This window comes from Magnolia sinica, chromosome 3 (genome assembly GCF_029962835.1).
Source record: "Magnolia sinica isolate HGM2019 chromosome 3, MsV1, whole genome shotgun sequence".
In the NCBI taxonomy this organism is placed as follows: domain Eukaryota; kingdom Viridiplantae; phylum Streptophyta; class Magnoliopsida; order Magnoliales; family Magnoliaceae; genus Magnolia; species Magnolia sinica.
The window spans coordinates 89,957,823-89,982,284 of NC_080575.1; the positions used below are offsets into that span (position 1 = coordinate 89,957,823).

General features: G+C 42.0%; 1 long non-coding RNA gene across 1 annotated transcript in view; it reads right to left on the reverse strand.

Moving 5' to 3' along the window:
* Positions 1-4,812: 4,812 nt before the first annotated feature.
* The window catches only part of LOC131240199 (uncharacterized), a 96,013-nt gene continuing 76,363 nt past the window's right edge, over positions 4,813-24,462 (reverse strand). The window contains exon 2 of the long non-coding RNA XR_009168649.1: positions 4,813-5,157. This is a non-coding gene — a long non-coding RNA (uncharacterized LOC131240199). The remainder of the gene's footprint in view (positions 5,158-24,462) is intronic.

The following is a 24,462-nucleotide window of genomic DNA, read 5'->3' on the forward strand; positions in this document are numbered from 1 at the left end:
TGATAAAGGTGATCATTTACTGCCAAATGCTTTCTTGTGGTTTATTCCACCTCATCAGTGGATGCAGCTCATTCTTGGGATCACGGCCTTTCATGAAATTTCGATGAAAATGTACCCAGTGATTCGACACATACCACATGGTGGGGCCCACTATAAAGCCTTACAACCTTTGATACAAGACAACCTCTACCATTAACACATGACAATCATAACATTCATCCTTAACATCACAGGAGCATCATTTGTGAGCCCCACCATAGTTTGTGAGCCCCACCGTTGGTATGTGTTGAATCCACTTCGTCCATTATAGTTGGCATTTCATAAAAGGCTATGAGCAGAAGAATGAGCTACATTTTGACGTAAGGAAGGGCATGAAAAGGGAAGAGGATGGATATGCTTCTATTGTATTTTGTTTCAAAATTAACATTAAAATCAGAATTTCAAATATTTCGGTTTCTCTCTATATTTGAAATTTCTTTTGATTTTGAGTTATGGGTTTTATTCCACATCGGATTTAACAAAGAAAAATATCTTGTATATAAGATAGGCTTTTTACCTTGGGGTATAAGCCTCATTTAGGAGGCATGTGAATTTGGTCCTGTAGGGGTCTATGCCAATAGCTCTAATCTATACCATTGACTAAAAACGTGCACGGGCCGAGCTGAGCCGAGTGCGCGATGGGACAGGTTGGGCACAGGTGTGGGTGCAGGTGTACTCCTGTGGGCTTGTGTGTATGAGTATTCGGGGGACTTTATTTGCGAGAGTGTATTCGCATTTACGCCTTTTGTTTTAAACCAAAGAGATGTGTCCGTTCAGTTGGTCGCACCTGTTGGGTTTAAACCCAACGAACCTAATCCTTTCAAAAGAGTACTTAATGCACCACTTTAGAGTTTATATAAAGACTTCCGATTCATATTTGAACATACAAAAAATCATTTCCTCTCTTATAAAACTCTCTTTGTATTATGGTTTATGATTTTCTGATTGTTGAGTCAACTCAGCACTTTTGGGTTAAATTGTAAGTGGTTTGAGCCTGCGTATAGTAAGTGCACCGCTGGGATTGGGTCATAGTCGTTGTATCCTGGAGGTCAATTGCTTTGGAAACTTGTTGCACTTGGGACGCTGTCTAAGGGAAGCAAATTCGATTTCAAGTCGAGTGACTCACGTCACGGCTCGACTCAATTTAACAAGTCTTCTTTCTCAAAAATTATTTTCTTTTTTGGTTCTCGGTTTTTAATAGTCTAATAGTTTATTTAATTCAACCAAATATTCCAACAATGTCTTATACATGATATGAACCTTGGACTCATAAGGTGTAATAACTCTTGAATCTGCAAGAAATAAGGAAATTTGAAATATTTTATTGAAGTTTGTTTCTAAAACGGGATTACGAGGCTTTAAATAATATAACATAGCCTTAATTAAGAATCCTAATGCGAATAAGCGAAAGCTTTCCCAAAATGGTAAAACTTACTAAAAATAGCAAGTCCTTATCTAATTACGCAGGATGATTTCTAACGTAATAAGAAGCAAATCTTAAGAAGACATCAGATACTAAAATTCTGATATAAATGAGATCCTCCAATTTAAAATTCTCATGAAACGGAGTGACGTGACCCTTTTATGGGGGTCGATTGGCCTTAGATGGCTTGTTCATGTCAAAATTCATAAATTATGTATCCTGTAACTCATCTCGGATCAAAAGTTATAGTTGATTTACGGTTCACACTTCGAATGATAATTTCTCTCAATCCAAAATGAATTTATTGTATCTGAATACGCCTAGGCCTAGTTACGTCATGCCTCACTAGGACTCGGCGTAAGATTTGATGGACTACGTCCACTTTCATTCAATCTTCTTTTGCTCAATTCATGACAATAATAGGTCTACTTCCTGCTCTACATCGATCTCCTCTACTTGTAAAAAAGAACTCATTCTCGAGCTAAAGTTGGGCATCAGACCGAGTTCGATCGAATTGGGTCCAACTCTACTCGGTTCGAAATTTACATGGCATGACCCGAACTCAATCTGATCCGGGACCGAGTCCAGGTCATCTGACTTGATCCGATCTAGACTACTATTGGCCTAATCTGATCCGAGTCCGACTCGTTCAGAGAAACCGAGTCGGATCGGATTGGGTACGGTTCGGATCGGTCTTGATTTTTATTTTATTTTTTGAAAATTTGTAAATAAAAATGGTGGGTCACCACTCCAAAATAGTCCAAAATACAGGATAAATTTATATATATATATATATATATATATAAATGAAACGTACATATCTACTTGATGAATGGAGATGATGAACAGTGATGATGAGTGAGCCGTGTTGCTGAGTGGCTTGATCAAGATGACCGAGTGTGACGCTCGTTCGGGTAGAGACATATGAAAGTAGCCGGATCGAAATGACTGCTCGTTCGGGTAGAGAAAGAGAGAGGGAGAGATTTGAGGGAGGGATTTTAGGAATTTTAGGGATTTGGGGAAATTGAGGGAGGGATTTTAGGGATTTTGGAGATTTAGGGTTCGGCCGTTCAGGTGTGGGTGCTGCTGGGTAGGGTAAAAAGTAAAAGAGATAAAATAAAACTATATATATACTTAGGTTATATATATATATATATATATATATATATATATATATAAAATAAATATTTGGATCGGGTTGGATCCGATCGGATCGGTTCAGATTTACCATGATCCGAACTCAATCTGATGAACAATGGGATTTGATTGATCATACTCGAACCGCATCGATCCAGGCCTTCGGTTCGGTTCGGATTGAGTCGGATCTACCGAATCGGGTTGGATCCATCGGATCGGGTTGGTTTCTACCCCAACTCTAGCTATGCTGGGAGAAAAACAAGGCTGCCTGCCTCATAACCACCACGTATGATTGGATAATTTCTATTTTTCACGTGAGAAAACTGTCCACGCGCGACCATCCAATAAACATCCAAATACACATGGTGCCCACTCAATGGTTGGATCTTTCAGGGATTTCGACTTTCATGGTGGGCCTTACGTAATGTACGGCTTGGATGCCATATGACAGAGGTGGTGGGCCCCACGCACTGTAGAAGAAACGGGCCGGCCTCATTTATTTTCTCCCAAGAGAGTGAAATAAAAACAAAATGTACCAAACTAGCTTGCATTCTGCACCATTTAATTAAACGGCCCCAGCTCATCCACTGGACTAATACGTACGTTAATCTAGCCCATCAAAATCATGGACCCATTCTTGATGGATCACAACCATTTTGCCTATTAAATTTGGACCTTATTTTACCCGTCCATTTGATCGCCACCAATTGGACGGTCTGGAATGTCCTACCACTGTAACATTGATTCTCTAGTGAACCCCAACACCAGCCAGCTAGCTGGTGTCGGAGTTCTGTGGGCCCCACCATGATGTATAGTTTTATCCATTCATTCCATCCATTTTTCGGAATCATATTAGAGCTTGAGCCCAAAAACGAGGTACATCTAATTCTCAAGCAAACCACACAAACAGGTTGGATGGTAAATAAACTGGGCCCTATGAAGCTTTTAATGGTGGCTGTTCGATGACAACTTTTCCTGTGGTGTGGTCCACTTGAAATTTAGATTTTCTTCATTTTTGGAACCATGCCCTAAAATGAGCTAGAAAAACTGATGAACTGCGTGGATATAAAATACATTCATCAAGGTGGGCCCAGGGTTAGAGAAACACATGTTAATGTATTACCGAGTAACACGTAATCCGCTGCAGCAGATTAAGTACCGTTGGCCACACGGTAAGGAAAACACCCATTAAAGGGTAATACCTTAGCAAGCGTTTCCCTGAAGTGGGGCCCACCTTAACGTATCGATCAGTTTTTTCAGATCATTTATGATCTCAAAATATGAAGTAGATCCAAATCTTAAGTAGACCACATCGAAAGGTTTGAATTCCCACCATTAAAATTTCTTGGGGGACACAAAAGTTTTACATCCAGATGATATTTGTATTTTTTCCTTCATCCAGGCCCGTGTGACCTTATCAAAAGATTAGATGGCAAATAAACATTACAATGGGCCCTTATGAAGTTTTTAATGGTGTGCCTTCAATGACAATTGTTTCTCGTGGTGTGGTCCACTTGAGATTTGGATCTGCTTCATTTTTTCGACCATGCCCTAAAATGAGCAGGAAAAAACTGATGAACGGCTTAGATATACAACACACATTTATCAAGGTGGGCCCCACGGTCAGGGGAACACCCACTAAGCTGTTACCCGGGTAACACCTAATCCGCTCCCATATAGGTATGTAAGAAAGAGAAGTGAATGCAAGGTGTGCCCCAAGTGATTTTGAACTATGGCCGCTCGATGTAGTGGCCCACCAGATCATGGTCCCCATCGCCACTTGTTATCCTACATGGAACTAGTATCGATCGTATCGCAAACACCAATACAAGATACCTTAGCTATACAAAGCCCACACGTCCATGTACATGCCACCATATCTGCCCACGTGCGACGTGGATGTGAAATCCAAGCTGTCCACAAGGTGGGTCCCACCATTTCGATGCTCGGAATAACTCATCTCAATGGGCTGCAATTTTATGAACAAATGGATGGCATAGAAGGACTTGGTCGAGTTATTTTACCCGTTAATTCGTTCAGTTTTCATAAAATGTGGCTCGCCTGATCAATTTACTATTTTGATTTCCATCCACCACGCCCACGTAACAGGCCTCATCTGATGGACGGCTCTGATCTTTCAAGCGTGTATTGATGAAATATATACCTGATGCTCACTTGTACGCTGGGCCTATCTCTTCCACTCAAATCTCATGTTTCAAATGTGAAATTCGAATCTCTCAAACGAAGCAAACGGCTACAAAGCAAATAGTAGACGCGAAGCGTCTCCCGCGCACACAAAAGTGCAAAACAGACAATCCAAAGGCCAGATTTCTTCCACGTTACACAACTTCAATCACCTGATCAAATGAACCCAGACCCATTTTCTTAATTCAACTTTTACAAAAAAAACCCTTCCATACTTAGCTCCAAAGCAACTAAAACCTCTACTCTCCTATAGCTCTCCATTTCAGGCCTCTATTTAAACAAGGCCCACCACCCCACCACAACCACACACTCAACAAACAAAACCCAAAAGGAGCTTCTTTCATTATCCTACACTGAAACTGACCACCCTTTTAATATCTTTGTCATTAACCTTCTTGATTAGCTCAATCAGCACCGTCCATGCGTGGGCCAACAAGGCCGACCTGATCAAACAGTTCATGGAGGCCCACAACAGTGCCCGGACAGCGGTTCACGTCCCACCACTTAAGTGGGACCCTGCTCTAGCCGCATTCGCACATGTGTACTCGAACCAAAGGCGTCACGACTGTGCTCTAGTTCACTCTCCGGCGCAAAACTATACCGAGAACATCTTCATCGGGCAAGGGCGAAAGTGGACCGCAAGGGATGCAGTCACAGCATGGGTGGACGAGAAGCAATGGTACCACTACTCCAACAACTCATGCACTGGGCCTGATTGCACCCACTACACCCAGATTGTGTGGCGCACCACGGAGCGCGTGGGGTGCGCCAAGATCATCTGCGACAACGGCGCTAGCTACATCACGTGTGAGTATTATCCGCCGGGGAACTACATTGGGGACAGGCCTTACTAGTGTGGCCCACTGGCATTTGCAGAACCTATAGCTCGGGATGGAGTCTACGGTGGGCCAGGTTGAGGGTTGTAAGAATTTAAATTGCTAAGGCGCCGAACAGGACTTTTAAATGGCACCCCATGGTGCATGTTAGTTGTACATTATTCGATCGATCGATTGATGTATATATACTGTATTGTCTCAATTTATATAAAATGAAAATTGTAAATAGCTCCTGTGTTTTATTACGATTGTAAATACCTTCCTTGTTATTTTGGATTATTACACGCACACCTTCTCTGTTTCAAAGATTCATCACATAACATCGCTCTAAGGAAACAATATCATTGTCATTGACCAATTGACCATTTTACCCCCACTTACAATTAGTTGCAGTGTGCTGGCCCACCATAGTCTATGTTGAAAGCTAACCCATTCATAACGATCACAACATGAAAATGATACCCCAAACACAAGTTGTTATAACCATCAGGTTGGACCCTTACATAAATATTGAATTTGAAGGTTTTTGGGTGTGTGTGTGTGTGTTCTATAGCATGGCACACTCGATGATTAGATTAGTCTTTATTTTTTTTTCAACCCTGTTAGATGAACCCAATGCAACTACACAAATGACCAAATCAAAACAATGCTCTTTAAATGGAGGATAACACCCTTTGTGGGGCTGTTTGGAAGGTAGGAATATTAGCTAGGGGAATGAAATTGCATTTGGTCCAATGTAAATTCTATTGCATCTAAAAATCTTGGGAAGGATTGGATTCATCTAAGTATCATATCATCTGGTTCCAGCAGGAGATGTGACATGATTTTTCTAATGGATTTCAAAATCCACCATATCTGTAGGCCGCACACACACTAATGCATGTGGTTTATCTATGCCATCTATCCATATCCACTATTAACACCTAGACAGCCAAGTTTCATATCCATGCAAGTGTCTGCTATCAGTTGTGAAGTGTAGTCGATCACAATCCTTTGGTCTGCCAAACACACATTTCACTTAATATAGTGTTTTTCTTAGAGGATGAATTTAAGCCAAAACATAGCATTGGCTGGTCAAATTGCCCCAGCATATTTACAGACATATAATCATTATATAATAATGTTGTTAATTCGACCTAACACAATTCAATACCATTTAAACCTGCATTCTAAATAGGATTTACCCTACCAGACTAACCCAAAAAACCTTCCCATTCTTATCTAGCTTGCGACCAAGGGATGAAGAAAAATGCTGCTCAATTGTTCACCATGCTATGCCAAACCGAAATAATACTAAGAATATTTGTGCAGCCTCGCCAATGCAAACTAGGAAGTATGTCTAAACACTACCTTTCCTGTAGCTTTTGTTTATTATACATAAACTTGACTGGACTCGAAACCTAGTTGAACCGAGTAAAAAACTGAAAAACCTAGGTCATGCCCGGTTGTTTGACTCGAAGATGAACAAACTCAACTATTATTTAATTATTATAAATGGGAAAAAAAATAAAGATGGTTAATAGATATTTAAAAATAATTATATTTTGAGAAGATCAGCAAAAAAAATTATTACTTCCAAAATGGACGAAGGCTGAAAAAAAAAAGGCAATGTCACATGGGTGCTTATGTTTTGGTTGAGTTCTAAAAAGAAAAAAAAAACTTACTTTTAAACTGTTTCTAAAACTTTTCTAAAGTTTCCTCATTAGCCAAAAAATTGCACACCGTCTCGTACCATTATGGATTCTATATTGTATTTTTGAAAAGATACTTTTTACCCTTGAAGCAAACACTCTAAACAACATACTCAAAAAAGAGCATGGATCGTCTATGCCTTTAACACAGACGATTCCAGTGTCATGCATTGTTATTGGTCCACGTCACAAGCTTTTATGTCAGCTAACATCAGCTAATTTTTTTTTTTCTTTCTTTTTAAAGAAATACATAAGTACGAAAATATATGTATTATATTTCTTCTTGTTGTACACCTAATTTCTCTTTGTCCAATGGGATCACACCGCCAGGAAATCTTTTGAGGTTTGATATTCTGTGAGCCCCTCCATAATGTATGTGTCAAATAGTCGACCTATATTTTCAAATGGGTCCAGGGCATGAGTCCAAAAACAAGGTAGATCCAAAACTAAAGTAGACCACACAATAAAAAGCAGTGGGGATTGAACGCCTACCTTTAAAACCATCTTAGGCCCAATGATGGTAATTTGGCATCCAACCTATTCATCTGGCCATCCTTAGAATCTCACTGCTCTCTTGAAACAGATCTCACCCAATGGAAGCTGGACCATTGAGACCATCACATAGCACTATTTAGACGACAGCGAGTCACTGGGATCAAATGGACCAAAATCGACCAAGTGGAGCAGCATCCATGGCATACGAGAGGCCTCCAAAACTTTTACCAAACTCACCAAAACACCAGCTGCAGCTTGTCGTTAATGTTTTAAATCTATAACAAGAGGGGTCTTCGATGCCATCGAGCAGATGTCGATGCCATCAACTGAAGTTGTCATTAGAAAAATTCAAAAAAGCCATGTTTTGTCACTGGAACATTTTGGTATTTTACTCAATGTCATTGAAGGTGTTCGATGCTATCGACAGATTGTCGATGTCATCGAAGTCCCATTGAGGATGCCAACGTGTACGTGCGCAGAATTTTGTAAGTGCGAGTTTTGTTTCCTATTCCAATTGTGATACCATGTAATGTTATATATATCGGGTGTAATTGGGATTTGAGAGCAAGAGAGGTGTTCTAAGTTTTCTAAATTTGTTCCTAAGAGTCTTAAAGGCATAGCTTGGGCTTGAGGAGTAGATTCGAGGCTTGTTTGGATTGATAATCTCTATCTCTTGTAATTTCTACTTTTATAGTGAATTACTCATTGTTTTGTGCTATGACTTTTTTTCGAAAGAGTTTTTCCTTGTAAAATTTGAATTGTTTTTGTTTAGACTTGGTTGTGCGATTGGTAGTACTTTGCTTGATTCATCTCTGTGTGCTTTTGCAGTTTCCCAACAAGTGGTATCAAAGTTAACGTTGGAAAGTAGATTGAATCTGAAAGCATCGTATCAATGACATCTAACCTAAAGTTCAATATAGAAAAATACTCTGGTAAAAATAATTTTGAACTATGGAAAGTTAAGATGATTGGTGTCCTAGTTCAACAAGGATTATACGATGTCCTCCTTGAAAAGTGATCGAAATCTATGATGGAAGATGAATGGAACAAGATGAATAAGAAAGCGAGAACTTCCATCCAATTGTGCTTAACGGATGTGGTCTTTTATAATGTCATGAGAGAGAAAACTACAGCAAATATATTGGTGAAATTAGAGAACATCTATGCGAAGAAATCTCTTGAGAATCGTTTGTACTTGAAGCTTCAGTTATTCAATCTGAATATGATGGAGGAGGTTGATGTTGAGGCACATTTAAGTAACTTTAATTGATTGATTTACAAATTATTGGATGTGGAGGAAACGATGAAAGATGAGGATCGGGCATGCATTCTACTGAATTCTCTCCAGTTTTTGTATGAGTCATTTAAGGACTCGTTGTGCACTAGTTAAACTATCATTAGCGTCGAGACCGTTATCTTAGCCCTTCAGTTAAAGGCGATGAGAAAGAAAAATGGTGATGTAGGTACTTTTACAGATGCACTGGTTATGAGGAGGAGAAATTCTGCGCAAGACAATGGATTTTCACGATCAAGTTCCGAATCCAAGAGCAAGGACAAAGGCAAGTTGAAGTACTAGAATTGTGGGATGTCCGAGCACATGAAGAAGGATTGCACAAATCCTAAGTCAAGAAAAGAAATTTTAGATGGTTTTTATAATAGGGAATCCAACACTACATAATCTAGTGAGGAAGTGAATGGTAGTGATGTACCGACCACATCAAAAATTGGGTAATTTGACGAAGAATGGATTTTGGATACGAGGGCTTCATACCATATGGCTCCTCATCGGAGTTGGTTCACTAATTACAGAGAGTACGATGGTGGCCAAGCGTTTATGGGCAATGATAATGCTTGTAAAGTAGTTGTTGAGGGTCAAATATTACATATTGGACCCTATTTATTACTTGGTTTTATGAACATGATAATGGTTAATATTCTATTTTAATCATGTTTGTGTTGTAAGGTAAATTTAAGAGCTTGGATTGAAAAGGATGCTGAAAGCATAAATTTAAAACTTAAGAATTACTAAAGCCAAGGATGGATCTTAGAAGACCAAGAATGAAGAATTCACATGCCAAAGATCCAAGAAAACCAAGTCAAGAATAAAGAGAATCGAAGTTTTGATGTAAATCTGCGTAATCCTTGACTAGGCCTGACTCCTGCTCGACTAGTCTTGGCCTTGCTCAACCAGTCGAGGATTCCTGAATTAGAACTTTAGCGACGAAATCCTCTAAAATCAGATCATCCTCGACCCGTTGAAGGAAACCCTCGACCAAACAACACACAAATTGCGAAAAATTGAAGCGGTTTCCAGATTTTTCCAACTCGGTGCGAAAGTTGAAGTTGTAAAACTATAAATAGGAGTCCCTAGGGCATTCTTAGGCATCTTCTAGGGTTTGAGGAGTGGAGCAAAAGCGCGGAGAAGCCGTCGTCAAGAGTTTTTCTTCCATTTCCTTAGTAGTTTTTATGCTTTTCTTAAGAGTTCTTAGTTCAATCATGTCTATGGTTGGCTAAACCTCTTAACTAGGGCTAAGAGGTGAAGCTTGTAGTGTGATTGTGATGTTTTCTTTGTTTTGATTCATGTTTTATTGAACTCTCTCGGATTCTAATTTGATTATGAAGGAATATTTTTAGTTTTTAATGGTTTGTCGTAACAAATTACAATAGATCTGCGATAGCTTGAGATATCTTCTTTTCTTGAATTGAGATTGTGAAATTAGGAGATCCTGTTGTTCACCATCATCCCTTGGGCATGGTAGGATGATGGAATCCCTCCTAACATTCACAATTCTCTTATGATTGGTTGTGGGATTAATAAATCCTGTTGTTTACCTTGTCTCTTGGGCATGGTTAGGTGATGAAATTACTTCCAAATCTTCACCACTCTCATGCATTAATGATTAGATCCATGAGAAGTTCAGAGATCTGACAAATCTCTTCTTATCAACTGGATAAGGTAGGACTCTGATTCTAGTTGTGTCCTTGAATCATGCAAGGTAGCTTCCCAATTGCTACAAGTGGATCCTTGACACCCTAGTTCCTACCTTTAAATTCATTAGTTTTAATTACTTTAATCACAATTATTCTCTCAAATGTTTCAGATTTAGGTTTTCATTTTCTTCTAGTTCTACTTCTAATTACTTTCATAAGAGACACAAGTTTAGTCCCAGTGGATTCGACCTTGGTTTCATCGAGATTTTTACTGCATCGCGACCCTACATTTGGGGTTGTGAACAGTAGTTGGTGTTGGATTAGTGCGCATCACGATGTTTAATGTAAGACCCGTATCCTAGACCGTACTGTTCCGTAGGTTTCTGCCGTCATCCCGATCGAATTCCGACGACCTGTGATTTGTAACTGGCGTCTGCGTGCGATCCTGAGTCGCATCCTATTGATCTGAGTCAGCTCGACCTGAGATTTGTACCAGTGCGACCGCACCATCGCCATAGTTCTGATGCCACGTCTCATGTACCGAGGCGATACCCAGCCAGGAGATGTGGGTCTGCATTTAGTTCGAGAAAAAATGCCGCGCGTGCGAATTCTGAAGGAATTTCTACTAAACATTACGTCAATCCATCAATTAAGTACAAGCAACCCAACACATCCCTCTCTTACACCACTTTAACCAAAGTCAACTCTCTCTCTCTCCACCCATCCCTTTCTTACCTAAAATTCAACCCAACCCATCCCTCTTCTTACACACCCATCCCTCCCTCCCTCCTTACATCACCCCTCTCTCTCATTTCTCTCTCATTCCAAGCAACCCAAGGAGAGATCCAATGTCCATGGCTTCCATGGAGAAGCTGGTATGACCCACCTTCCTGCACCCAATCCCACCATCCAAAGTCCATCTCCACCGTTGAAATGCATCCCTTAGAGCTCTAGGTTGCGTTGATGGAAGAAGGAGTCCAAGAAGATCAAAGATGGGTGTTCATTGCGTTTGATTTTGATGTAGGGTCCAAATGATTTGGGACCCACTTGATGTATGTATTGTATAGGGAGGGCCCATATTGGCGGGGTCTCTCCCCTTCACTGACTTCTCTCTTTTTCTCTATCTCCCTGTCTTGTGATGGGCATGGCCCATTTGATCCACACCATACCGCTTTGTGGACCCACCTTGATGTCAGTTGATCTCCACCGTCCAGTGGAAGGCCGTGGGACCCACCAAATGTATTGTTTCCTCCAGCCGTCCATCTGTTGGAGCGTGTGGACCCAACTGGAGCCCATAGTGGCTGGAGCTCTACACGCAGCAATGTAGCTGCTATAATTGGCGTCAACAATTTTGGTGCGACCCACGCCATGATGTATATGTTTCATCTGCACCATCCAGCAGATCTAGATGGTGGGCCGCACCTCGCTTGTATGGGTTTTATCCCTGCCGTCCGTCCATTCTGGACGGGCAGGACCCACCTCGAAGTATTTATTTTATATCCACTCTGTCCATTTGCAAGGGGGGGTCCCACCCTGCACGTGTGTCCAGCACCGTCCAGGCTACTGGACGGTGGGACACCCACCAATGATGTATGTGTTTTGTCCCTATGTGGACACCATGATCTATGTGTTTTACCTTGCTGCACTGCAGCCGTGGGACCCACACGCACGTGGAAAACCACGTGGAGCATGTGATTTATCAACACTGTCCATCTGTTTTAGACCCTTGCCGTCCACCTGTTTTGCATCCCCACCGTCCATATGGCTAGACGGTGGGCCACAACATGATGTATTTGTCCACGCCGTCTGTACATCAGACGTGGATGTACTTGATGGACGTGTGTATCCACACCGTCCATCCAATGAAATGGATTCAAACCTCTGGTGGAAACCACCTTGGTGTACGTGTTTTATCCACAACCATCCATTCATTTTGCTGATGGGTCCCACGTGTGTGGACCCACCTACCACGTGGGCCTGCTTTGAATGTAAGCAGATTGGCTGGCTACCATATAACAGCTATGTTACTGCTGTAAGTGGAATAATCCACACCGTCCGTCCATTTGTGGCCTCATTGGCTGCAGGTGTGCAACACCCACACCATTCATCTGTTGTGCAGGGGCCACCGTGATGTATTTATTTCATCCTCGTCGTCCATTTGTGGGGCCCCTCGTGATATATGTGTTATACTCCCACCGTCCATTTGCATGGACATCCTACTAGTGGTGTGGGACGCACCAAGATGTATGGGTCTTATTCACACCATCCAAACAATGGGCCTTTCCATGATGTATGTGTTACGTCCAAACCACCCGTCCATATGGTGAGCTCGTCTCATGGCTCGAGATTAAAAATAAGACAAATCTGCCTATTAGGTGGACCACACTACAAAAATCAGTGGAGGATCAAATCCTTACCATTGAAACCATTTTAGGGATCACAGAAGTTCTGGATTAGTATGATATTTGTTTTTCCTCTTAATTCAGGTCTTTGTGACCGTATGAATAGATCGGATGGAAAATAAACGTTATGGTGGGGCCCTGGTAATTTTAAGGGTGGAAATCATTATCTCCACTGTTATTTGTAGGTACAGTCCAGATGAAATTTCGATGGGCCCACTTGATATATATGAGGTTCATTGGCACGCCCCATTGATACGGCCCACTTGATGTATATAAGGCCCAATAGTGTGGCCCATGCGATGTGGCTCACTTGATGTGTAAGGCCCAGGTGGTGCGGCCCATTGTGATGTATATTGGGCCCAGGAGACGTGGCCCATTGCGATCTGTAAGGCCCATGTGCTACGGCCCGTTGTAATGCTTTTGCAGCCCATTTAGTGAGGCCCTTTATGATATGCAATAGGCCCATGGGTCATGGCCTATTGTGATGTATTGAGGCTCATGGGTTCCTTTGTGACGCATTCGAGGCCCATGTCATCAGGCCCATATGATGTATTTATGGCCCATGGCAGGGCCCACCTGTTGTGTATTTGAAGACCATATATTCCGACCCTTAAATGAGGCCCGACTTGATGTATTTATGGCCCATTGATATATTTTCGGCCCATATGATGAAGCCCATTGTGATGTATTTTTGGCCCATTTGGTAAGGCCCATTGAGATGTATTTTCGGCAAATGTTCAGTACTCACTTGTTGTGTGTATGAGGCCCATGAGTGAGGCCCAGTGTGATGTATGTGTGGTCCATATGTGAGGCTCATCATGATGTGTATTAGGCCCTTGAGCAAGGCCCATGATGGTGTATATTGGGCCATTATGTGAGGCCATGGGCCCACTATACGTATGACTCTATGTGGACTACTCCTTGGGAGCAATATTGGTTAAATTATGTCCACATTGATGGGCAATGATGGTTTAATGTCCACATTGTGACCTTTCCTTAGGTCGATTCCGATTATCGAGGCTGATTCCGATTGACGGGGTCGATTATCGGGGCCGAATACCGAGACCGATTGTCGAGGCAGATTGTCAAGGCTGATTGTTGAGACTGATTATCAGTGCCAGTTATCCATACCGATTATGAGTATTTGACAGCATAACATCATGATACTTATACCTTGGAGTCACCTTGTGTATATATTTGGCCCATAGGAAAGTCCAGTTTATTGTGCAATAGAGAGGGGTAAGGAAGCCCACTTATTGCACTTAGACTCGGATCTGCCCTCGGTGGGGGATATTATAACTCTCTATCACTATGATCACATGTGGGTAGGCGCACGTGGGCGGATATTGATGTGGGCGGGGCCTGAGGAGCCTGGGTGAGCTACCAGTGATTAACAAGCTACTGTACTGGCCGGCTACTGTGCACATAGTGAAGGCAGAACTTTGTCCCACATCGGTTGCATCGTCCGATGTTATGGTGGCTATAAGTTGGATTCTTTTCTTAACTATCGTGACACATTTTAAATTAGTGAGTTTATCTTGATATTTGGACTAGATCCGCCGTCCTTCTGTGAACCCCCATCATTCGTATGCATGTTGTGATTGATGATTGATTAAAGCAGATGCCATTGGGCTGAGATGTTTATGGGACTCCTTGTGAGATGGATTTATCCCCACATGATCGTGCGATACGTACAGGTTTGATGTATGGCCTAGATGAGGTTAATGGTATTTGTGGTTTGTCAGGATTTACATATTGCATTGCATTTTCAACATTTATTATTGTCATATTATGTTTTTCATTGCATTGCCTTGATATGGCCGTTAGCATTCATGCCTTTCATCGCATAGCCTTGGTACGGCTGATAGCACTCATGGACTTGCCAGTATATTTTCCCTTACTCTAATATCGTATGATTTATGATCTTGTTAGTATTTCCGCTTACTCTGACTACTCTGATATTGCTTACTTAGCACTTATCTTGTGCACACACTTTCACCACCCTCTAAGCTTTCTATAAGCTTATGCACGATAGATGTGTGTAGGTAATGTTAGGTTGCAGCAGCGTGGAGCTTAGAGCATATAGTTGACTTTTGGAGCTTTGATTTTTAACATATATATTTCCCTTTCAGCATTGCATTCAAATGTTATATTAGTGGATATGTAATGATGATGTTGCCTTTATGATTTGGGTATACTTGTAGTTATGCTTATTACGAGTTAAATGTACATTGGAAAACCATCTTTGTAAGAATCCAGGATCGGAATCTGGCGTATGGATGCTAGGATCTGAGAATGGGTTACTACGGAGGTTGTCGGCACCGGATTCGGTGATCGAGAATTTTGTGAGCTTGGTTTCCGAGTTGGGGGTGTGACAGAAGTTGTATCAGAGCATAACTTGGGAATACCTAAGGATAACATCACATATCTGCTGATAGCTACCATTCACTCTATGATTGTTGAGAAATTAGAATTGTTAGATCCCCGAGTTTGAATAACTTAGAGATTTTCTGGTGTAGTCCCTAATGTTGAGATTGCGAGGCTACATAGTATTCCAGTTTCGATCGTCTCTGATTCGAGGTCCGAGGTTCATTAGGATCACTATAGTGTTGATGATGCGTCTTGGGAGGGCGAGGGTGAGATTAGAGAATGCTATCTTCATCCTTTTGTAAATTGATTGAGCCTTGACATATATACATGATGATGTTTCCTCTTCCCTTATCTGTTCTGTAAATTTTGAGAACAAAATTTTTATTAGGTGGGCAGAGCTGTAAGACCCGTATCCTAGACTGTACTGTTTCTTAGGCTTCCGCGGTCATCCCGGTTGAATTCCGGCGACCCGCGATCTGTAACTGGCGTCTACGTGTGATCCTTAGTCGCATCTTGTTGATCTGAGTCGGCTCGACCTGAGACTTGTACTAGTACGACCACACCGTCGCCGTGTCTCGCGCGCCGAGGCGATACCCGAGCCAGGAGATGTGGGCCGACATTCAGTTCGAGGAAAAATGCCGCACGTGGGAATTTCAAGAGAATCTCTACCAAACATCACGTCAATCCATCATTAAGTACAAGCAACCCAACCCATCCCTCTCTTACACCACTTTAACCAAAGTCAACTCTCTCTCTCTCTCTCTCACCACCCATCCCTCTTTCACTTAAAATTCAACCCAACCCATCCCTCTTCTTATATACCCATCCCTTCCTCCTTATATCACCCCTCTCTCTCTCTCTCTCATTTCTCTCTCATTCCAAGCAACCCAAGGAGAGATCCAATGTCCATGGCTTCCATGGAGAAGCTTAGTGTGACCCACCTTCCTACACCGAATCCCACCATCCAAAGTCCATCTCCACCATTGAAATGCATCCCTTGGAGCTCTAGGTTGCGTTGATGGAAGAAGGAGTCCTAGAAGATCAAAGGTGGGTGTTCATAGCGTTTGATTTTGATGTAGGGTCCACAAGATTTGGGACCAACTTGATGTATGCATTGTATAAGGAGGGTCCATATTGGCGGGGTCCTTCCGCTTCACCGACTTCTCTCTTTTTCTCTATCTCCCTGTCTTGTGATGGGTGTGGCCCATTTGATCCACACCATACCGCCGTGTGGACCCACCTTGATGTCAGTTGATCTCCACCGTCTAGTGGAAGGACGGTGGGACCCACCAAATGTATTGTCTCCTCCAGCCGTCTATCTGTTGGAGCGTGTGGACCCAACTGGAGCCCATAGTGGTTGGAGCACTACACGCAGCAATGTAGCTGCTATAGTTGGCGTCAACAATTTTGGTGGGACCCACGCCATGATGTATATGTTTCAACACTGTCCAGCAGATCTGAACGGTGGGCTGCACCTCGCTTGTATGGGTTTTATCCCTGCCGTCCATCCGTTCTGGACGGGCAGGACCCACCTCGAAGTATTTATTTTATATCCACTCTGTCCATTTGCAAGGGGGGGTCCCACCCTGCACGTGTGTCCAGCACCGTCTAGGCTACTGGATGGTGGGACACCCACCTATGATGTATGTATTTTGTCCCTATGTGGGCACCATGATTTATGTGTTTTACCTTGCTGCACTGTAGCCGTGGGACCCACACGCACGTGGAAAACCACGTGGAGCGTGTGATTTATCAACGCTGTCCATCCATTTTAGATCCTTGCCGTCCACCTGTTTTGCATCCCCACCGTCCATATGGCTGGACGGTGGGCCACAACATGATGTATGTGTCCACGCTGTCTGTACATCAGACGTGGATGCACTTGCTGGACGTGTGTATCCACACCGTCCATCCAATGAAATGGATTCAAACCTTTGGTGGAAACCACCTTGGTGTACATGTTTTATCCACAACCATCCATCCATTTTGCTGGTGAGTCCCACACGTGTGGACCCACCTACCACGTGGGCCTGCTTTGAATGTAAGCAGATTGGCTGGCTGCCGTACACCATCTATGTTACTGCTGTAAGTGGAATAATCCACACCGTCCGTCCATTTGTGGCCTCATTCGCTGCACGTGTGCAACACCCACACCGTTCATCTATTGTGCAGGGGCCACCGTGACATATTTATTTCATCCTCGTCGTCCATTTGTGGGGCCCCTAATGATATATGAGTTATACTCCCATCGTCCATTTGCATGGACATCCTACTGGTGGTGTGGGATGCACCAAGATGTATGGGTCTTATTCACACTGTCCAAACGATGGGCCTTTCCATGATGTATGTGTTACGTCCAAACCACCTGTCCATATGGTGAGCTCGTCTCATGGCTCGAGATTAAAAATAAGACAGAGCTGCCTATTAGGTGGACCACACTACAAAAATCAGTGGAGGATCGAATCCTTACCATTGAAACCATTTTAGGGATCACAGAAGTTCTGGATCACTATGATAATTTTTTTCCTCTTGATTTAGGTCTTTGTGACCGTATGAACAGATCGGATGGAAAATAAACGTTATGGTGGGCCCTGGTAATTTTAAGGGTGGAAATCATTATCTCCACTGTTATTTGTAGGTACGGTCTAGATGAAATTTCGATGGGCCCACTTGATATATATGAGGTTCATTGGCACGGTGGCCCATTTGATGTATATAAGGCCCAATAGTGTGGCCCATGCGATGTGGCTCACTTGATGTGTAAGGCCTAGGTGGTGCGGCCCATTGTGATGTGTATTGGGCCCAGGAGATGCGGCCCATTGCCATGTGTAAGGCCCATGTGATACGGCTCATTGTGATGCTTTTGCAGCCCATTTAGTGAGGCCCTTTATGATGTGCATTAGGCCCATTGGTCATGGCCTATTGTGATGTATTGAGGCTCATGGGTTATGCCCCTTTGTGATGCATTCGAGGCCCATGTCATCAGGCCCATGTGATGTATTTATGGCCCATGTGCAGGGCCCACCTGTTGTGCATTTGAAGACCATATATTCTGGCCCTTAAATGAGGCCCGAGTTGATGTATTTATGGCCCATTGATATATTTTTGGCCCATATGATGAAGCCCATTGTGATGTATTTCCGGCCCATTTGGTAAGGCTCATTGAGATGTATTTTCGGCACATGTTCAATGCCTACTTATTATGTATATGAGGCCTATGAGTGAGGCCCAGTGTGATGTATGTGTGGTCCATATGTGAGGCCCATCATGACGTGTATTAGGCCCTTGAGAGAGGCCCATGATGGTGTATATTGGGCCATTATGTGAGGCCATGGGCCCACTATACGTATGGCTCTATGTGGACCACTCCTTGGGAGCAATATTGGTTAACTTATGTCCACATTGATGGGCAATGATGGTTTAATGTCCACATTGTGACCTTCCCTTAGGTCGATTCTGATTATCGAGGCTAATTTTGATTAATGGGGCCGATTATCGGGGCTGAATACTGGGGCTGATTGCTGAGGCAGATTGTTGAGACCGATTATCAGTGCCGGTTATCGATATCGATTATCGACACTGATTATGAGTATGTGACAGCATAACATCATGATACCTATACCTTGGAGCCACCTTGTGTATATATTGGGCCCATAAGAAAGTCCAGTTTATTGCGCGATAGAGAGGGTAAGGAAGCCCACTTATTACATTTAGACTCGGATCTGCCCTGAGTGGAGGATATTGTAACGCTCTATCACTGTGATCACATGTGGGCGGGCGCACGTGGGCGGACACTGATGTGGGCGGGGTCTGAGGAGCTTGGGCAAGCTACCAGTGGTTGGCAAACTATTGTGCACATAGTGAAGGTAAAACTTCATCCTACATCGGTTGCATCGTCCAATGTTGTGGTGGTCCTTAATTATCGTGACACGTTTTAAATCAGTAAGTTTATCTTGATATTTGAACTAGATCCGCCGTCCTTTTATGGAACCCCATCATTCGTCTGCATGTTGTGATAGATGATTGATTAAAGTAGATGTCATTGGGCTAAGATGTTTATGGGACTCCTTGTGAGACGGAGTTATCCCCACATGATCGTGCGATACGCGCATGTTTGATGTATGGCCTAGATAAGGTTGATGGTATTCGTGGCTCGTCAGGATTTGCATATTGCATTGCATCCTCGGCATTTGTTTTTGTCTTATTATGTTTTGCATTACATAGCCTTGATATGGCCATTAGTATTCATGCCTCGCATCGCATAGCCTTGGTACGGCTGATAGCACTCATGGACTTACCAGTATATTTTTCGCTTACGCTGGTATTGTATGATTTATGATCTTGTCAGTATTTTCGCTTACTTTGATTACTTTGATATTGCTTACTTAACACTTATCTTGCGCACACACTTTCACCATCCTCTAAGCTTTCTATAAGCTTATACACGATAGATGCGTGCAGGTAATGTTAGGTTGCAGTAGTGTGGAGCTTGGAGCATGTAGCTGACTTTTGGAGCTTTGATTTTTGACATATGTATTTTTCTTTCAGCATTGTACTCAAATGTTATATTAGTGGATATGTGATGATGATGTTGCCTTTATGATTTGGGTATACTTGTAGTTATGCTTATTACGAGTTAAATGTACATTGGAAAACCCTCCTTGTAGGATCCCAGGATCAGAATCTAGCATATGGACGCTAGGAGCCGAGAATAGGGTACTACGAAGGCTGTTGGCACCAAATTTGGCGATCGGGAATTTTGTGAGCCCGGTTTTCAAGTTGGGGGGCGTGACATTTGATGATATGGAGCGTATCTTAACAGAAGAGAGACACATTCTAATTTGAGAAAGAGTCTGATATCTTTAGGAGCACTCAAGGCGCTTGGGTGTAAATTCATCAGGTTTAATAGTGTCCTTAAACTTTCAAAGGGGCACTCATAGTCATGAAGGCACATAGGAATGAGAACTTAAATAGGTTGATCGGGAGCACTTCATCGGGTGGAGCTGTAGTGTCTACAACAGATTCCACGTCTGTACGTATGTGGCATGCACGCTTGGGCCACAAGAGCGAGCGAGGTATGAATGTACTTTATGACTGTAATTTAATTTTAGTCTTTAAAAGCATTGATTTTAGTATATATCAGCATTATACGTATGATAAACAGTCAATGTTATCTTTTAAGTCTGGTAAGCATGTTTGTAATAGTGTTCTTGACTATGTGTATTCTGATGTATGGGGAGCGGCGCCCGTAGTTTCTGGTGGAGGGTCGTCATGGTTTGTTACATTCATTGACGACTATTCTAGGAAAGTGTGGGTTTATTTCATTAAAAATAAATCCGATATTTTCACCAACTTCAATAAATGGAAGACGATGGTGGAAAAATAGTCAGGGTGAACAGTGAAAGTATTAAGGACAGATAACGGTGGAGAATTCACTTCTGGGGAATTCAATAGGTATTGTAAATATGAAGGGATTGTGAGGCATAACATAATGTGCCATACACAGGAGTAGAATGGTGTGGCTAAGCAAATGAATCAGACTCTCTTAGAGATGGCTTGATGCATGATTAGTAATAGTACTTGGTTAGGCAAGGAATTGTGGACTGAGGCCATTAACATGACTTATTACTCGGTAAATTTGTCCCCTTCTACAGCCATTGAATATAAAATTCCATCAAAAGTGTCGAGTGGTCAGCAGGTAGACTACTCGAGACTACGTGTATTTGCTTATGATGCTTACTCTCATATATCATCAATTGAGAGAGATAAGTTGAATCAAAGGATACATTTTTATTGGCTATGGTAGTGGAGGAAAGGGGTATAAGCTGTGCAACCAGGTTACACGGTGTAACGTCTCAGATTTTTTTCAACTTGGCGATAGACGTCCTTAGGCAATAGGTTGATCATAACACCTTATTGACTTCTCAGAACTCAATCTCAAAGTCTCAAATCCCCTTTCAACTCATTTCCTTTAAAAATCTCACCTTTTATCACCTTGTTCTTCAAATTTTTCTTAGTACTTTCATATTAGACAATAATCCTAAAGTTTAAATGATGAAGGACAATACTTAAACTAAAATTTATTACAAATAGTAAATATATAGATAAAATAGGTTTTTGACCATTAACCTTATAGAATCTCATGAAATGAATAGGTTATTTGGATAGAGCAGCTTCTCCTACCCAAAATCATATATTGCACGTTGAATAACTCATTCCGGTTTGTAAGATACACTCATTTCAAAAGTCGCATGGCAAAACCACCACTAGACAGCATAGCAGGGTGCGGCGCCAACGCCCGGTAGGCAGCGCACCGCCAGTGCACCGAATTTCGGTGGACCATCGCTGCAATTTTCTGCACTTTTTGACCGACTTTAAAAGTCATATTTCCCTCAATATAAATCCGATTTAGGTGATTCAAAAGCCAGATTGAAGCTTGATAAGTCTAGTTTCATATAAAAATAAGTGAAAAATAAAATAAAATTTTTAATATAGTTGAATCTAGGTTGATGTGACAACTGTCTAAAAATTATTAGTTCGGATAGCTGCTACTTCTAGAATATTTAGAATTTTTCTAGAATATGAAATCTAATGAAATTTGGGGGAGATAAAGTAGACTTGATGATAAACTACTAGAAAAATAATTAAAATAATATACTAACTAAAAGTACCAAAAAGGGACATAAAACTACCCTAGGACCTTATTTTGTCATAATTAGGCAGAATTTAGTTAAGTACTAAACTAAATAAGTGGTGGATTTAACTTGAACCACAATTTCTAAAAATGGCAAGACCCAAAATCATTAATTCCATTGACTCAACGTCCCTTACAAACTTAGGAGAAATTTCAAAACCCAGTTGCTCTCGAGAATGCATTGAAACTCCGTATCGGACCTGGACCGCGCGTCAAAAGTTCAATTACCGCGAAATTATATGGTTATGACTGCCTTATTGGGCTCGACAACTATCGTGGGAATCGAGCCTAAATAGTATCTAGATATGCACAACTTAAGCCTTGAACGAAGTGTGTGAGAAACGCGAATATCTTTAGAAAGTGAACTAGAACTTAAGTGAATTAGACCGTTCGCTTGCGAGTGAAATTGAACACTTTAGACGGTCAAATTCTGACCAAACTTCACCCATGGATCGGGGAGATTTCCCTGCTCTTATCCGTATACTTGTGACCCTAATCGAGTGACAACGACCGTTGATTTGATACGGGTCCTCCACAGTCGATCCACTAATCCGATCATAGTGAAATCATAACTTGGCCTAGATCCATTGTCAGGGAACTTACTCCGTGACATAGACAGGTAATGGACCTCCAGATGAGCCCCATTTATCAGAAACAGTCTCCCTTTGGCTATAACCCAAGTATACCATGGCCCTAGGGCCATTTACATCACTTTTGAGCCTACATAAGGCCCTTAAACCACCCCACCCCTCTCTCATACGAATTTCTCAAACCCTAGGTAAGAGGAGAGAAAAGAGGAGAAAAAAGTGAGGAGTAGAGTGAGAGTTCAGGGGATCGTTGCTGGGATTCACTCCCACTACTCCACGTACCGAATTGCCTCCCCACCATCGTTAGGATCCAAATAGAGAAATTGGTGAAATAGCTAACCTATTTCGTGATTTAGGTGACCATTGTTCTGTAGACGGGAGCGTAGGATTCGAACCGAGTTCGAAACGAGTAATCCGACGAAAGGTGCGGAATATAAACGTTTAGGTTATGGTTTTCAATGCTTTCAATGTCAGCTAATGATTTATGTTTGACTTGATTGCTGCCATATTCTCTTAGATATACCGATTTCTGTATAATATACATGTATAAACTGTTTTGAGAAAAATATGCATTCCATGTGTTTGTTGAAATGTTTGAAAGAGTATTTGAATATGATTTGTGCGTTCTATGATTTTTGATCTAGGGTTAGTCATTGACATATGTAAGTTAACCTCTCTGTATAAGGAATCGCTAAAATATGTGTTGTAACTAACCTAGTCTATGTATTTGGTATAGTGCAGTCTAATTGTTTGATGAATTGTCTGAATGAGAAATTGTAGATGACTTATACTTATTACAAGTATTAAGATAGTATTTTGCATTACCTTGTACGTATGTATAATTTATTTCATGTAATCATATTTGCTTCTATGAAATTTATGGATAAAATGCAAGTGTTTGTTAACATGTTCAAGGTATTTGATAAAATGCTCAAATGAAGTATTTACTTGGATTGTTTGTCAAATGCTGAAATGCCTATCACATGTATTTATTTGCTGCATCTGAGTAAGATTGGGGCTACCGTGTAGCTCAGGCAATCGGTAACTTTTTCGATTCGAGTGGCTGAATTAGTCACGCCACATTTGGGAAAATCTAATGAATCCGGATTATATGAATTGTTGATAGTGGTTAGGCCACACGGGGTGCTTATGCACTCCACGTCGATTAAATTAGCGTATGCCTGTACCAATCAAACTTCCCTAACAAATTGATTGACCTATTGTATGTTCACCATGTATGGACACTACTGCTTAAATCTAAGGTACCCCTTACCAATGTAAAGACCCAATTCAATTATGGTGCCACGATCCGCTAAGACTCATGAGCTGAGCATGGTGGTATGGGATACCGTGGTCGAGCTGTCAGCCTACGTTGGGGTGACGAGCCTCCCCGTAGTGATTAGTGAGCAACCCAAATTCGTGAGCCGGGCATGGTGGTATGGGACACCGTGTTCGAGCTGTCGGCCTACACCGGCGCAACCTGGCTGCGGTCCCAGCGTGGGTTGGGGTGAACCATCTGATCCGGACCCCCTTCAAAAATAGCGCTCCAGTTGGTAGGGCGTTGGTGGAGTGACCTCGAGTATAAACTTTTAAATTTGCCTATCGACTACTTTTCATTAGGGGTGATGCCCTACAACTTGCCTATTGTATGT